Source organism: Tamandua tetradactyla, chromosome 12 (assembly GCF_023851605.1).
Source record: "Tamandua tetradactyla isolate mTamTet1 chromosome 12, mTamTet1.pri, whole genome shotgun sequence".
In the NCBI taxonomy this organism is placed as follows: Eukaryota; Metazoa; Chordata; class Mammalia; order Pilosa; family Myrmecophagidae; genus Tamandua; species Tamandua tetradactyla.
In genome coordinates this window covers 88143474-88161637 of record NC_135338.1, presented here as the reverse complement: position 1 = coordinate 88161637, position 18164 = coordinate 88143474, and the positions used below count along the sequence as shown (strand labels likewise).

At 39.5% G+C, this 18164-nt stretch overlaps 1 long non-coding RNA gene across 4 annotated transcripts in view; it reads right to left on the bottom strand.

The window, feature by feature from the left end:
• LOC143652461 (uncharacterized) overlaps positions 1-18164 on the bottom strand; it is a 151909-nt gene that overhangs the window by 95584 nt on the left and 38161 nt on the right. Inside the window, exons 2-5 of one of the 4 annotated variants that reach the window (XR_013160687.1) lie at positions 15308-15575; positions 12580-12758; positions 9639-9771; positions 328-8958 (exon numbers count right to left, since the gene is read on the bottom strand). The exons of the other annotated variants lie outside the window; for them this stretch is intronic. This is a non-coding gene — a long non-coding RNA (uncharacterized LOC143652461). Of the gene's footprint in view, positions 1-327; positions 8959-9638; positions 9772-12579; positions 12759-15307; positions 15576-18164 lie in introns of those variants that run through there. 4 annotated transcript variants of the gene reach the window in all.

Sequence of the window (18164 nt, the reverse complement as noted above, 5' to 3'; positions counted from 1 at the left end):
TTGCTAATGTCATCATGTTTTAGTATATATAAACCCCTCACTCTATTACACAGCCTCCAACAATCCAAAAAAGCCATTGTTTATTCATTGTGACTCCTAAACTGGCCCTTGTCAGCTCCTGCTGGAGGGCTGGCTGATAAAAATCAGCAGATGATTGGACGTACACATTCTTAACATGACTGACCCATGACATCTCAGAGGCAGCCAGGGAACCTGTCATTACAGTACAATACTTTTCTTTCTTCCTCCATATCTAGCCCCAGAGGATTTTGAGAGTTTTATTAACTCGTTAGTGACTGAAGATGTCATTAGAGCCATTTGGAAAGGTTTCTCTTTTTTTTTTTTTTGTCGTTTCCTCTTCTTTTTTTTAAGTAGGAATAAGTGTACAATTTGTTCGGGGGGGATGGGCTAATTGATGAAACAGCTAAGACAAACCAAGTGGAGAGACTCTTACTTTATTAGAATTTGAAATCCGATTGACAGGTACAGTGATTGAAAATGTGCAACAGAAATATACCAGGTTGCTTCCAAAATATGTTAGGGAAGAATGGGGTAGTTCAATAAAGGAAATAGCAACTCAAAAAAATTCAGCCACTTTTATGGCATTTTGGATGCAACCTTTCCAACCTAACAGCTAAATTAAAAAATCTGGAGTGAGGCTACTGAAACCTCTAAATGTTTCTTAACCTACACGTTCATTTAACTATATCGTGTTTCTGCGTGCCTTTAATTTTCACATCTGCAGAACTGCTCTTAAAAATCAAATTAGATCTTTCGAAGGCATTTACTGTGACAACCTTATGTTTTTTTATATACTCTTGGGTTTAAGGCTTTTCATCTGGGTTGTATGTCCAATTAATGGAATATCTCAAGGAAGCACTAATCATTTTGAAAACTTGAGAATATAATAAGCAAGCAGATTATTTTCATTATAATTGATTGGGTTGAGAATAAGCTACAGAGGAAATGTTCAATAATTATGATAACTTTTTTTAGATGAGATCACAAAAATATATCAGTCACATTAGGTGCTTTTCAAAGAGATGAAATCTTTGAAGTAGGTTTCAGTTGGTTCCTCTTTGGGGGTTCAGCCTGGGGCATATCAGAAGGCTGCTTAGAGAGTGGGTTTGCACTGATTTTATCAGACCAGATAATTCACTTGGCAAAGAAAACATCTATTACTAGATGTATCTCCCGTGTTACTCAGTGTTTACTAAACTTTGCTATTGTCAAAGCACATTATAAATTAATGAATCCTCATAATACATGGGGAAACTACTCCCCAGGACAGAGAATTGTTGTCTGAGGAACTAAAAAGTTTTTTGCCCAAGGAAATTGATGTCAGTCAACTATGACCAAGATTTGAAAATGCTTTAAATTAAGTTTCATCCTTAGATCAATCAAGTGTATATTTCTTTTTCTATTCATTTGCCTGGTGCAGAAATTTATTCATCAATGTTATGTTAAATCGAGTAATTAGTTAACATTTGCAGATTAATTACATCAAAAAATTTATCTAATTTGACAATAATTGTACTGAATTTTCTTCTTAAACTTTCTGTACATGATGCCAAACATCCAGATGAAGCCTGGGGTAAAGGGAAGGAGTCAAAAATACAGATGGTTTTAAAGATCCAGATGTCTTTTTTTTTTTCCAAATTAGAAAAACATCAAGGATTTTAATCTTTTTATTCCCCTTTTCATCCAGAAGTTTGGTGTCATATAGATGCAATCGTAGTTTGTCTGTTCCGTTACAATCACAGTGCGCTTTAACATGCTTTGCCAATTTTTTGTATCCCTCTTAATAGATAATAAAATTATCTCTAGAAATCCTATTTAATTCATTCATGGGAAGAACACAAGGTATTTTCTTCAGAAACAAAAATATAATGTCCAATGTACCCATGAGCACAAGAACGTCATCCAGCAGCGTGTCTAAATATGCTGAATGACATTTCATAGCTGCATTTTTAAATGATAAAATATCATTCAGTTTAGTTCCTTGGAATGGCAACTTCATTTCCATTGGCATACACACGGTAAATTTAATCTTAGTTAGTAGCTTGGGAGAATGGCAGGCTAACAATTATAAATGGTGGCCAACTTTTCAATGAGTTTCTTTCCCAACCTATTCACTTATTACTAGATCCTAAAATAGATCGCATGACATTTTAAGACATTCTGTTCTGATAGCTTTGGGTACATCGAAGCATTGACCTAGGAATCTAAAGATAGCAAGTTTATCTCCAGCCCTTCCATTTTGTGTGTGACCTTGAGCTAGTCATTTAACCTCTGAGCTTCATTTTACTCTTCTTTAAAATGGAAAAAAAATGATATTGCTCCCAGTTAAGGATTTGGTGAAAGGACTCTGGAAGAGCAAAATGTTTTGCAAATGTAAATTATCATCATTAAGTAAAATATTTGACGTAGCATGAATATATGAATACTTTTACTATGTAAAATGTCCTTAATATTAACAAGGAATCCAGGGGGCAACAGTAGAACTCAGAAATATCTGGTCAACCATTTAATGTTTCTGAATTGCCCACAGGAATGACTATAATCCCTGGACAAGGACAACGATACCAGATCTGCTCCTATGTCCTTCCTGATCTCCTCCTAACTGAATATGAGGTATCATTAGCCACTTTAGCTACTCATCTTTCTGGTAGATAGACTAATCAAAGTTCCCGCTGATGGTGTCTCTGATGTTAATAGGGCCAATCTAGAACCTTTTTCCAGTCTAGAAACTTCTGCCAATCTAGAACCTTTTATCTTGACTGACTGGTTGACTTGACTCTGATGAACTCATACACCATCCTACCTCCTGGTCCGTGGTAAAGACACAAGCCTTTCATCTACGGGGTATATGGCTGCTGAGTATGCAAAGAGACCTCATGCTTTCCATCAAGGGAGATTGCTGTCATGTCTAGCTTTGTTTTGTTTTTGCTATTAGTAAAATGTATATCCCAGGAAATTGTCAACACACAGGCTTTTGGCCAAACTTCTTTCCCACAATATAAGGGGGTTTCTAAGTAAGAAATCAACTCACGTACTTGCAAAATGCTAAGCACTGAAAATTCCTCAAGCTTTTTTAATCTTAAATTTGTTTGTTGTGCCTCCAGGATTTTTGGAAAAGAAAAAAAACTTTTGAGGTCTACTTTTAAGATACTGAAAGATTCTTAGGGTACAAAAACAAAAGAATTAAGTAAAAGAATGGAAGACAACGTCCTTCATTTCAAAGTTTAAAAAAAAAAACACTGCAATGTCAGAATCTTACATAAAAAAAAAACTCACACATTAGGAAACTTTTTAAAAGTTTGTTGAACTTTTTCCTCCATTGTGCTAATATTGACAAGATAGACTAAAGAATCGAGTTTTCATTCTACAACTTTGAAGTCACAAATCACAGGTTATCACATTGCTCTATTTTCACACTTGCTCGGAAGCGTCCTAGATCAATACAAAAGGAAACAATAATAATAAGAGGAAAGATTTCTACCATGATAATGGGAAAGGTGTGCAAGCTGGAAGAAAGTACAGTACAGACCATGACAAGTCATGATAAATGGGTCGTTATAAAATTCATGTTTAGGCAGCACCAGGCCGGGGATAATACCATTCGTCATGGCAACACTAGGCCACTAATGAGCTCTCATTGCATATTCATGTCTGTGGCGTTTCTTCTCCAACCCCGCCCCCCCACCACCACCACCCTGAGCCAACGCCTGGAAATATCTCTCCACCTCTATCTGAAGCTCAGCTTAGGCCTTCTTCTTCATCTTTTTTTTTTTATTTGTTATGTTGCAGCAATTACACTGTAAAAGTGCTGCCCAAGATTGATTGCTCTGATCTGTGGTTCAATTGTAAATTAGAATACACATCCCCCCAGGGACACACGGCCCCTATTTGTGATTAAGAAAAAAGCCCCATAATAGACTAATAGCTAAAGTTCTCTCTCTTTTACTTTCAGGCAATTAGCTTGATGAAATGGCCTCTTTTTGTGTACCCTGGAAGTGTAAACCGATATCATAATGAAGTATATGATGTTTATTCTATTATTTTCACCTTGCCGGGTATGCAGGAATGCATAAGTAATGGTTGCTTTGTCTAGTTCGTTTATGGATTCACAAGTAAACTATTTCTTAAAGATGTAGAATGTGCTTTCCGAGGCTTGAGTTCAGCAACCCCTAACTGTGGGTTAACCTCCATGCAATGGACTCTCTATTAAAGAGGAGGAAAACCAGCCTGCCAGGTAGTGGGGCAGACGTCACCCCGATATTCTAGGCTGGCCATGGAAGCTCCTCTGGGGTTGGTTGGTGACAAAGTACAAACGGCAGCCCTCAGGATCCGTGAATATCCCGGGCACAGTGGAAAAGTGTGGGGTGGTGACTTTTGTGCCTGGTGAGATTCCAATTGAAAATATTATTTTCTTCATCTCCTTAATTTGTTGCTGGCAAGTTTTGGAAATTCCAACTGTGCTCCTGGGTGGGTGAAGCCATCCCTACACAAGGTATTTTGCAACCATTTTTTTAAAAGGATTGGACCCCCCTCAAAAGTCTTGGCTTTCAATTTCCAAAACTACGATCTCACAAGTCAGCAAGAAAAAGCTGCTTAACTTCCTATATGCTCAAAATGACTGAAATTTTGCCCAGACAGCAACGGATAAAATTGTTTGTTGGTGCATTACCAAAGTTGTTTGTTCTTCACATGCAATATTTTAATATTTTTTTTCTTTTCATTCATGAGGGACTCAGGATTGTTTTTAAAGTGTCCCAACTAGCAAGATAGAAATGGAAAAGAAAAAGAGGAAGGAAACACACACACACAACTCTATCTTGGTCTAAAATGGTTTACAGTGGATGACTTATCAAGATATTAATTACCTGTTCCAATTCCACATTCCAGTTCCCAGCCATTCATCAATATTCCATTTTTTATTACCCATGAAATATGTCCTGGGCTTGTGTCATCTTGATAGTTCCATCTCCTGTGCTTTTTAATAAGAACTCTATTTAAGTTTCTAAAAAATCTAAGACGAGTATTTTCACAGCTAAAGGATCTCAATGCCTTTCAATACTGCTTTGGATGTGCATTTTTAGCTTTGTTATATTTTGCAATTAATTTCTGATAGAGTCTTATGTTGTGTAAAAAGTGTGTTTGCATTCCCCCCAAGGACACTACTAACTTCTGTTTAAATAAAACACTTGGGTGAAAATTTATTACTATATTGTAGAAAGTGATTCTGAAATTATATAATTTCTAAAACACTACAAACTGAGCTACCAAGAAATATTTTATGAAAATTATCTTTATACCTTCTTGCTAAAAGCGCTAATATTTTACAAGTCTTTATTTTAGGGGCTGACTGTCCCTTTACTTTTTCCAACATTGAGCTGCTTTTATTTTATAAACCTGCCACATAACATAATAGGCATAAATTTTCATTGCTCTTAGAAATGTTTGAATGTCGAGCCACATTGCTGCCATATTTGAAATATGCTATTGTAAACTTTCCAGGGTATTGACCCTGGGAAGTTCTCGTCCATTACCTTATTTGCTGTACCCTGTCACATTTTTTAAGAGTATGTTTGTTCTATAATAACAGTCCTTCATATTTGCATATTTCTTCATAATTGTTAAGCTTTTTCACATAAACCACCTCATATAATAAATCCTAAGATGTAAATGAGTCAAAATTGGAAAGGAGAAATTGAGGCTCAGAGTGGTTAAGCAACTTGCCCAAAGTCTCAAGTTTGGGCAAAATTGATCGTAGGTTTTTTAATTCCAAAGTCTGGGCTCTCTCCGAGCTGCCTGTAATGTTTGCCATAAGCTAGCAGCTCCCCAGAACCTCATAGCTCTCAATATAAACAAATCTTGTGATCTTTATTTATACTTGGGCAAGATTCACAAATGAGCTTAAAGACACACACACCCTCATACACCCTAATAAAAACCTAGAAAAAAATTATAGAATTCATACTGCGTTTGTATCTACCTATCTAAATTTTAAAAAAAAAACAATCTGTCACCATGTTAGCTAACATATGAATATCTGCTTACACTGGTTTATGTACCAGTCACAATTGAAGTAATTATCCAAATAATTCAAATTTTAGTAATGGAAGGATAACCATTCATTTCACAGTCAATGAACAGAATGTTTCAAGAGACATGGGTTTGGATCCAAACCATCCATATAGTTGGTTTGGGCTTGTCCCCAAGCATCTCTCTGGGTCTTTGCACATAATGTGTCCTCTGTCCCACCCTCATCCCACATCATGCATTCCCATTTAACAAACTCATCAACGGCCATCAATCTAGACGCAGCTCAAAGAGCACTTCTCTTTGGAGTTATTCCTTAACTTCGGTCCCTTTTCCATGTTCCAAACACATCTTTGATTTGATCTCCACAAATCAGCCTCCTTCGTTCCAGCAATGTATCATCCATCTTGAAGTCAGTGAAGATAGGACTTGGGTGTAGACTCCAGCAGGCACATACACTTTCAAGAGTGTGCAAGATCTGTCTGCGAAGGGTCTCCCACCACCAAGGTGGCCTGTGTACCCAAGTGCCATGCTCACAGCCCTGCGATTAGGAAAGCAACGCTTTGCAAAAGAATGTCCACCACTTCCATCAGTGGTGGGCAGTGACCTGTGTGACTCACCCCTTCTTGGAGTAGTTTTGAAATGAAAAGTACACCTGATAAAGCATAAAAAGAGAAAACTACTAGAGTAGATAAAATCAAAGATAATATCAAATCAGCCATGAATCTCTCTGAGAAACTGTTGCTGCCTGACTGGAGAAAGAGAAGACTCCAGAAAGGAATCCATAACAGTGTTATAAATATTTTCAAATCCCCAGATATGGAATTCCCTAAATGTAAGGAATGTGAAAATGTGGGAGTCATTATTTCATTCATTCATTCATTCAAAAAATACTTATTGAGCCCTGCACAGATGATCACAAAAATAGACAACATCTCTGCCCTCATGGAACTTACAATTTAATGGGGGAGACAAAAATTATATAACTGCACCATTGAATAAAATTTGCACATTATAATGTACATATAGAGTATAAGTAAGGATAAAGTGGAACTTATAACAGACTTGAAAAGACAAGTGCGCCAATATAGTAAGTCTTAAAAAAGAAGCCTGAAGAATAAGTTTGTGGATGAAAGTATGGAGAACGGGGGGAGGGACAGGAAAGCATTTCAGAAAACAGCATGTGCAAGGGCTCAAGAGTGAGAAATAGCTCAGCAAGTTAAAACAGCATTAAACAGGCCAGAATCAGTAGGACACTAGGAACTGGAAGTGAAGCAGCATGCAATGAGGCTGAGGACATAAGGTAGTCAGAGACAGAGTATGAGGGTCTTGTAGAGCAGCAGGCATTTTAGATGCCACCTCGACTCTAATGGAAACCAACTGAGGGGTTCTAAGCAGACGAGGCACATGTTCAGATCTGTAGTGCCTAGATTATGATAATGTAACCTTTTGAATAAGAAACCTCAATTCTTCCAGAAAGAAAGGTAAAACAGTTTTATTTTTCTGACACTAGCTACCAGTCATGCTCTAGGGAACCCCTTCCGCTTACTACTGGAACACAGGCCCCCTCTCCATTCACTGTCCAGTGTGAACTTAGCACCAGGCCTGCCAGGACTGAGAGGGGAGGATCTTTAATACCAGGTGTGATATCAAAGAGCTTGTGAGTCAGCTCTAAGAAACAATGACTGCTCTTGACAACAGCAAGACATCTGTGAAGATGCTATGGTAGAGCTAGAAGAGTCTATGAAGGCTCTGGATGCCAAGGAGGAGAAGCTAGTCCAAAGCTGAGTCACCCTCAACATCTCAAAATGCTGACACTGGCCATGGTGGCGTGCCCCTCGAACATTTTCCTGTACACCTTGACCAGCTGAAGACTCACCAACTCAGAATCTCGAAACCCCCTGAAAGAAACATTTGTTGTCATTACTTGCCAATGGTCTTGCCTCCTTCACTCAGCAGTAGGCTTCACAGAACAAGAAAGTTATGCATCTCATTCACCACTTTTTCCCTGGAGCCTAGTATAGTGCCTGAAACACATGGGTGCTTCTTATTATCCGTCTGTGTCATTGGTACTAGATGGCAGACATTCTGTGTCGTAACTGTTGATGTTTTTCTGTCTCCTCCTGCAACAAAATCCATGTCACCATCTTTGTATCTCCAGTTTATCAAAGGATCTGGCCCTCGGGTGGTACTTGGTAGAAGATTGGTTAATTAGTTGCTTAATTAACTTACTGATACAGCCACCAAGTATAAAGGGTCTTCTTAAGGTAACCAATCTTATGTCTTCTTTAATCCAGCACAGGATGCATAAAACTACATCAGATGAAATGCTGCATACCATCGATATTCATCATGACAGATGTCTCTTGACACTGGTGTTTTGTATATTCCTACATGGTAATGCACACCAAGAAAAAGAGGGCGTGTAAAAACCGGGACAAGGTCCATACCTGAGTTAATAGTGTTGAATCAACATCCATTTCCTGATTTTGACAATGTACTATTACCAGACATCTTATCATTGGGGGAAGCTGGGTGAAGGGTACCCAGGAACTCTGTGTCCTAATTTGGCAACTTCTGGTGAGTCCTCAACTATCTAAAAATTTTAAAATATATCATTAAAAAAAGAAATTTAGAATACCTAAGAAAATGTGAAAATTAAATAATGCTACCATGCACCACACTAGTACATGGCAAAAGTAATGTTCTAATCCTGGGAACTCTCTTCAGGTCAGGCCAGGGTGGTGTTAAAATATGCTGGAAAAGGAGGGAGATGCATTACTTCTGCCTGATTCAGGTATATACTTGAAAGCAAATTTTCATAAACATAGTGCAAAAGGCAATGATTTTATCTTCTCTTCCTTTTATCCTGATTCAGGTCAATGCAAGTATTTCTGCTCTCTTCTGCAGATTCTAGATTTTGAAAGAGAGGGGGACAATTACAAGCTACAAGTAATCATTAGTGAAAAATTCACAAGAAGTCAGAGTGCCTTGAAGTTTATTCCTATCTAGCTTTGTTCTTTAAAATAAAGTCAGTTTTTTAGAGAGAATTATTTTAAATAAAAAAGTGTGGTTTTACACTCACAAAGTATTGTCAGAGTTTTTAAATTAAGTGTTCAAGAGTCCACTGTTGATTGATACAGACAACAATATGGGTCATTTGAGCAATAGTGACCAATTTTTCTACTGTCTGAGAGTTCTGAAAGCCACCAACAAGGGATACATATGCATGGAGATAAAGGTAAAATTTTAATTTTTCTTAAACTGCTTAAACATGTAAGTTCAGCAAGGACTCCCATGGCAGAAACAGCTTCAATTCACAATATTATTTCATTACTAAGCTTCCTGCAATCTCCAGGATGAAAATTATGAAAAATCCAGTAGATATCATAAACACAAAGTCAAATTCACAGATGGAAACAAAGGTGAATGACATTTTCCCAGACTTTTCCCTCTTTTTCTGGAAACTGCAAACCCCTTAGTAAGTACATCTCAGAAGTGTAACTGCTCAGAAGTCCCTGTAGTTTTGTGATAACCTGTTTAAATTAAGTTCAGATCGAGATATGCAATGCAGCTTCATCTCAGAGACCCACCAGCTTGTCCAGAAGGGATTCTGCAGGATACAGTATGATAACCAGGTGCAGGAAAAGAATTCCTCTCTGATTGCTAGAAAAGCTCATTAGAGAAGGGCATCCATCTTTACTTCTCCAGGATAACACTGAAAAGCTGCAAAGACAGAGTTTTACTCAATAAAGGAGAGGGAGGAAAAACTGCAGGAAAGTTTTTAATATTTGGCTTATTGATTCCTGAATCAAAGAAGAAACTCTAATTACCTCTGGTTCTATTAGAACTGAGAGATTTCTCGCACACAATCCTTTGTGTGGCAGAAATAAATCTTTATCCCCAAGAAAATCCACTTTAAAATATCCCAAAAGAGATAAAATACTCTCAAGATCCTGCAGCTCTTTAATGCTTGCCATGGGCCAAATACTGCAATTAGAATCAGTCACTTTAAGTGCTGAAGTCGTATAATGTTAATAGATTACTTTATAATGTGAACAGTTTTTAAAAGTCGTATTTAATTTTCCGTTATTACTGTACCGAATGCTGGTTGGGTCTGTCCGTTCTGCTATGGATTTGTAAGCCCAGGGAAGAAACAGACTGCTGCTGGCCTGGGTAATGTTCAATTCTGGTTTTAATTCTCAGAGTACTGAATTAGAACTCTAAAATAGCCCATATTTCAACTTTCTCTGTTTATTTTTATTTCTGAACCAAATGATGAGAGCTCTCTTTCGTTTCATAATTATTTTGTTTCAAAAAATACGGGTTGAGGCAAAAAGCCTAGATGGGGTGTGTGTGTGTGTGTGTGTGTGTGTGTGTGTGTGTGTGTGTGGTTTTCTTTAAGAAACTGAAATGAACCATAAAATAAAGCCCTTAACAGTAACCTACGAAAGAAAACAAAATCATTTACAACACATGGGATTGTTGCAGGATATGTCTAGATTAGATGGTTTAAGGGAACTATCCTGAATGTGGAAGCAATTATAATGAAATTCATGACTCATTAGCAAACATTCCATATTGTGTTTTTCATTTCTGGGTCAATGTTACTAGGAAATATATAGACTTAAGATTTAGATGTTTCATTGACTTCAGTGTTAGATCACACATAGTTGGATCGTGCAACGACATCAAGTAAAGACTCAAGGGTTTTGAAGTTCTTCATTTCTCAGATGTAGGCAATTTGGTCCATAAGGTAAGTACGAACAGACTAACTTCAGGAATGTATTGGTAAGAATTAAGTTGTGATAGGAGGATTGTCTGTAAATGTAAAGTAAGAATTACATGGTGCAAATACATACTGGCAGATGCCGTTGGGAATTTCAAGTGCACACTGCTTGGCATGCAAAATGGCTGGGGAACTCAAGTACCCAGTACAGTATGTAATGGGAAGCAGATGTCTAACAGAGAGAGAAAAGTATTTTATGGCAATAAATGTGACATTGCCTCTTAAAGGGTTCGCTGTCTTTAAACAACTTTCCAGTCTCACTTTCCCTCGTATTTTAGAATGGTTTAAAGTAGATTGTGTACGGAAATTATTTTCCTATTTTGAAAGAAAAAGTATTTAAACTGTCACTAACTTCTAAAATGTATACATAAGAAGAAATCATGTGAAAAAAAAGATAATTCTGGAATTCATTCATTTCGCTGAACACTGCTCAGCAATGCAAAAAACACAATGCCAAAAAAAAATGAGGCTAATAAAGCATAATTCCTCCTGCCCTTAAAGAGCTTGAAATATACGAGATGTGATAAGATGCACACAGCTGTGTGAAGACATGGCAGAGCAAGCCCTGTGGAAGAGCCACCATTAAAGCCTTAGGGGAATTCAAAGGAGAAACAGACATTCCCAGGGCTGGAAGGAAGCATGAAGGAGGCTCCCACCGACCCATCCTCCTCAACATCTGCCACCTCATGGGTCTCCCAGCAGCTCTGCTCTCTCAGAGCCCACCTACCCACCCACTCCCAAAGCAGCCCCTACTGTGCTGCCAGGGGGAGCGCTGATTCTGCAGCATGGATCCCAGCCGGAAAGCAGTGCACTCTAACGAGTAAGTTGCAAGCACTGTACTTAGACCTGGAGTCCACGTCCCACTTTGCCTTTTACTATTTGAGACCTTGGGGAAGTCACTGCATCAATCTACCTCTACCTCTGTTTTCTCATCTATGAAATGGGGATAATAAGATGTCTCATTGGCATGTTGACAGGATTTAATGAAGTGCAACATGTTTTGCACAGTGCCAGCATGGAGGCAGTGTGCACTTAGTAGAAACTCTTTCAACTGTTTTCCTATCAATCATTCAATCCAGCCTTTATAGGACAAAATCTAAAGTCATGACTTTGGCAAGCCCGGCTGCTCATGAGCTGGCATTTGCATACTTCGGTTCTTTCTCTTGATCCTTCTCTCCAATACCAATTCCTCCACTGTCTCTGTCTAGTTGTCCTTGTCTGAGCAGGACTTCTGTGCTCAAGCCCTTGAACCTTTGCACATGCTGTTCCACCTACCTTGGATAATCCACATATCTGCATGACGAATTTCTACTTACCCTTCAGGTCTCCCCTCTAACAGGAAACTCTCTCAAGCATTCCCTGATAGCTGTGAAAGACTAAGGCCCTCTTCCACTAAGGAAATGGTAACAATTTCATGTGGCCCAAAAAGAAAGCATAGATAAGTGAAGTGGTACAAATGGTAAAAAGAGAACCCATACTCTGTCGGAAGGGTCAGCCACTCCTCCCTATTGCCATGGTGAAATGAGGGCTCAGTTTTGACGAATCTTTCCAGTTATTCAAGTTAAGACAAATCTGGGTTTCCTCCCTGAATCCCCAGCTATTAATTGCTGGCAACAAAATTTTTCAAAACTGCTATCATTTGGGGGCAAATAAAATCCATCTGGGGACCGAATAGCTAGGGACGTGCTGACTTCTACTCTAGATGAGTTTCATTATTCCCTGTTATTGTTCATGCATCTGCCTACCCAGCGGACTATGTTCTTTGAAGACAAGGCCCATCTTGGATTATCTTTGTCTTCCTTGTGCCCAGCACAGTATATATCACAGCATAGAAACATCTCATTGAATTTCACATTCTCCACTTCATGAGCCTTGATGCCAGGGAAGGGTCTGCAAATGGTCATTTCAGCCCAGGGGGCAGAGCCTGTGGGTAAAGGGAGAACTGGTTACTATATTCTAAGCACACAAAATGACTTTGTTAGCTTTATCAATTTCTGGACTCAAGGAATAAAGTAAGCCTCTATTTAGTAAGTTTCAGTCAATACGTGATTTTCTGAGGACTCTCTGAGATCCTTCTTAGAATAGCACCAAAGCCCACTCCATGGCTAACAACACTGGAGTCAGCTCTCAAAATACAAACCTAACTGATAAATCAACTTAATCTCTACCTGACGTGTAAGCACATGACTAAATGAACGACCCTACAGGGCACCGACTCAGACGTCAGCCATAACACTTTCAATTTTGTTGGAAGGTGAGTATAGACCCTTTCTGGACACAGAAGGAGATATATTGTCTCTAAAACTGCAGTCAGGAAAAATATGGTATAGACTGGGGTTCTCGACAAATTAGAAAACTCGGAGAAGCTATAACAATACACTTAAAAAAAAAAAAACTTTCCAAATGTCCATAATATTTGAGCCAATGGTGCAATTTCTAGAAATTTATCTGCACAATTATTTAACTATAAAGACGTTCAGTGCAGCTTTCTTTATAATGTTGGAAAAGGGGGAGTAAATGACCAATATTGTAGAACTGATCTTATGGTAATAATGATGATGCACCAGAGCTCAAGCAATGTGCTTCGCTTCTTCTCCCAGAAACATTGGGTCATCTATTGCAGTCACCAAACCTAGAAGAATATATGATGCTATAGAAAAAATTCATGATATGATATTAAGTGAAAAAATCAGGTTATAAAAAGTGCCATTTTAAAAAGGCATCATTAGATGGAAGTATCAGAATCCCATAGACACTGCTGCTCCACTAAAGAAGGATTTGAGGTAAAGACAGAAGGCTACCCCACAAAATTCCAGGTAGGAAGAAGTGTCATAATACAAAGAAGGTCTAGAATTTTGTAATCTCAGCCTCTGATTCTCACTCTGGGTCTCTTCTTCTCTTCTTCCACAAACCATCTTCCAGCAAAGCTTTAGATTGTGAAGTACAAATTCTAATTCCACCTTGATGTAGTATTACAGCTCCAGTGCTTGGCATGATCTGGTTTGATCCCAAGGAAAAAGCAAGCACTGGCCTAGTTGGAGACCAGATGTCCACCCATGGCCCCATAAACTGGGGACAGGGGCAAGGGTTCTATAAGAACTGACTATGCAAAGGAGCAGTGGGCTTGGAGGATAGTTCTGATCATCCAAGTGGCAATCCAGTTTTTTGTAAATAAAAACTATAAATGCAGAGAAAAAAGATTGGAAGGACCCACTCACATCTCACTGTTAACAATGTTTATATATCTACAAAGTCAGTTTTCTTATTTTTGCTTCTATGTTCTAAAAGTTCTCCAGTAGACATATATCATTTTTGTACAAATTGTGAAAAAGGGGTCCATCCTACATGGAGATTGAAAAGTAAATGTCATGAGTGGTTAGTATTTGGAGATCAAAGGCCCAAAATAAAGAGAAAAAACAATCTTTAGTGATGATGGGATTTAGGACAAACTTATAAAAAAGGGTTTAGCAGTTGGAGCAGAAAATCCCATTTGAAATTCCTTGGATGTTGAGCAAGTTCTCACCATGAAGATGTCAGAGATGTATTTGATGGACAAGTTGGGTGATGGGAACACAGGGCTCACCATCCTGCAACACTGTGCTGTGCAAATGGCTATGAGGACGATACAGGCAGAGCAGAGAAGGGCATGAGCCTCACTGAATATAAGATATTAACCTACAAGTCAAGAGACAATAGTCATAAAGGAACAAACCAAAGTGGAAGTACATATTTCAAGCATTCAACTGAGGAACAGGTCAAGGCAGGGCAGGGAGAAGTTCGCTGACCTGAGAAATGGGAGTGGAATAGTAAATATGTAGGTAAGGGGAACTGGAGGAGAGTCACTTTCATGCCCAGAAAGGAAGAGTCATGGCTGAGGGAGAAAAGGAATGAAGAGAGTTTTAGGATCATGGCAAAACAAAGTCACTGAAAGAAAGGATGGTTGGCGGGGCCAGGGTAAACAGGAGAAGGGAAGATGGGTAACAAGACAAGTTCTTGGGAGTGAATATACCTCTTGAATAAAGCTAACAAGAATATCCTCTCTCAGAGTAAAAGAACATAAGCCACTGCTGTCATATTTGCCTTTAATGCTTTAAAAGATAAGTGGCCTCAGGCCTTCCAACTATACTCTGCCTTTGCTTTCTTTGCATGCAACTGTTTATCCTGTATACCACCTGAAACCATCTATCCACCATTTATCACCTCCACTATCTGGAAAATGGATATTTCATTATTCTTCATTGAATATTTAATTGGCTTTTATAGATACAAACTAGATTAGAAGCTCCCAGAGCATGAGAGGTGGGTCCAAAAGACGCTGACATTATTGAAGCAGTTTGAAGACACGTCTGCAAGTACATTAAAGCTTGTCAAACCCAGAAGAGAGGTCCCTGTGCCTTCCCCCTGAATCCCAGATGAGTGACTCATTGAACAACGGAGGATATGACTTGGGCAATGCCACAAAGGATAACTCACCTTCTCCCTTGTTCCTCTGGGACACTCATCTCTGGAGCCCTGAGATGCCACCTAAGAAGCACAAGGCTGCCATGCTGTGAAACTGCTCAGACCACATGGAAGGACCATGTGCAGGGGGTCCCAGCTAAGCGCCCCAGCTGAGGTTGCAGCAGCAGTCAGCGTCCGACCACCAGACTAGCATGTGAGGAAGCCTCGGAGATGACTCCACCGTCAGACCCCATCCACGGGAAAGGCGTTCACAAGAACCACTGGCTGAGCCCTGTCAACACTCAGAATTGAGACAGATAATAATAAAATGGTTGGCATGGTTTTCAGCCACTAAATTTTAGGGTGATTTGTCATGCAGAAATAAATAACTAGAAGGACATGGTTGGTTCTCAAAAAATATATCGGTTAAATTTAATTCAAAGGCAGGTATAGGAGGGCAGCATGTTATCTTGACATTTTCTCCCTTTTCTTTCTTACCCTTTATTGTTTTCTTTTCCTTTATCTGGCTCTCCTTGCATCCTAGTCTCTCTTTCTGCCAATCCAGAATTCAACCTTTTTTTTTTGTGGCCAGGAGAGATGTAGAAGAAAGAGCTACCGTCCAGAGTTCCAGGCCTCTCACCATTCCTGTAAAAGGCCTGTTTGCTCTCTTTTGTCATAAAGAACTTCAGCTCCTTGTTTTCAAATTTTCCCTTGTTCTTTACTTCATTCCTCCTTCCTGAATGATCTTTGAGTTTTCTGTGTATATTTTAGGTTATAAGACTAAGAACAAGATACCCTACTCCAGTGATGATCTTGGCTACAGTATTACCCTCATCTGGAAAGCACTGTTATTTTTGGCCACTTCCAGATCTTCTTGTAGTTGTCCCACCCATCTGCTGCAGGAGTTCCAACTCACTTCCCCTGGCAGTACAGGGGGTCTGCAGGCAGCAGCTGCATCAGGAGCTTGAGTGGGAAGACAGCAAGCAGGGTGGTCAGAAGATTGGCGTGAGGCTGCCCTGAGTTGCAGCTTCAAATGAGGCAGCAGAGCTAGGAATGCAGAGACACTATGGCCTGAAGACCCAGGCGGCTGGCCTTGACCAGAGAGAGAACAAATCATAGAATGGTTGCTGAGCAGCTGGTATGGCATGGACGCCAGAAATGTTCACCCATCCCCTACATGGAAGGCAGTTCCTTCCATCTGTGCTATTATCAGGGGGAGTACGTCCCTCCCCCTTGGAATGTCAGCCCGTGACAATCCTAGCTGGGTGCACGTTAACAAATCTATGCCCTTGAACAAATGCACAGATTTCTGGGTGAGTACAGAACTGCTCAGCAGGGAAATGAGAAGCCATCCCCAGGGATGGTAGACACGTTACTACAAGGATGACCTAGTGCACCAATAGCAGGCAAGGCAGTGTCATCTCAGGTCAAGGAGAACGCCCCATGGCCAAAAATAGCCACCCATTCCCAGTTTGCCACGCTGTCTAAAATTATACCATTAGAGATTTATTCCCTTGTATGCCTCACCTCTGTTGGGGGTAGGTTTGGGGGGTGGGGGGTTAAATGTCTTCATGGTAATGTGTAATAGGCCTGGCAGCTTCCCAGAGTTATTCGGGGGCAGGAAAAGAGGGAGGTGTTGAAAGGGAGGGAACAAGGCGACAGACGTGTTGGTGAGGGATACCAAAGGGAAACTTCTCCTATTTCAGAGTTTTACCCAGAAGGAGCTGGCAGCTACATCATAAAACCGAGGCCTGAGCAATTTGCCAGTAAATTTGATTCATGCATGCAAACAATTCTAATAAGTCATTCCTAGAAATCCTTTAAAATACACGTCTCTACTTCAAATTGCCTAAATAAGAAAAAATATGTACATTAAGGGGCAATAAAAAATAATAACAAGAGGAAATATCAGGAACTGACCTTTGCCTATCCCACCAGAACATAGAAGGAAACTAGAGGCAGATAATTAGAGAATTCCACCCAAAGTCTCGATTTCTGAGATTCCCTCAGAAATTCAGGCAAGGACTATCCATATCTAGAAAGAAGTTTGGTTAACCTGATCCCAGAAGATTAAGCAGTAAACAAAATAAAAGCAACAATCTCTATTTGAAATGCATACCCAGCCCACTGTATCAACAAGAAAAGGCTCCATCTGACTCAACATTTAGAATCCTCAAGAAATAGGTGAGAATTCCAGAAAGTTTAACACTCTGCTTCAGCTGCCTCTGGGGCCAGCTAGCCCTGCAGAAAGCTGAGCACCACCGATGCCACTGGTGAGCGTCAGTCAGAGACAGTGTGCAAAATGGGGAACAGAGAAAACAAGGAAAGGAGAAAGAAAGAATGGAAGATGAAAGAAAAGTCCAAATGCTGAGAGCAACTGATTCCCAGAAGTATAACTAAATGTCTGCATCATTCGGAAATTTATAAAGCTCTTCCATATACATTTATGTCCTCCACTCCTGCAAACACCAAGAGGGAAGGACATTTTGCTTCCATTTTTATGAATGAGAAGACTGTGGCTAAGAGGGATTCGAACTTGGCCAAGGGTTATTTGGCTAGTTAGTTGGGAGCATCAGGGGACTTGAAACCCGAATCCAACTAACTAAACCCTTAGTTTTTCTTACTCCAAAACTCTTTGGAGTTGCAGAACAAAAGGATTTAAGAAACATTAGTTGTTGATCTATAAAGAGCTTACTGGATGTCTTCTGCAACTAAATGTTCCCTTCTGAATAATGATTCATTCATTCAATCATTGAACAAATAATGTTAGATTCTTGACTAGTGCTGGATACTGACCTAGGAGGTGGATTTGGTCTTCAAGGAAACTTCACATAGATGACTCCTTTATGGTCGGCCTAGACTGTCCCCTTTTCAGACGGCCACTCCCTGA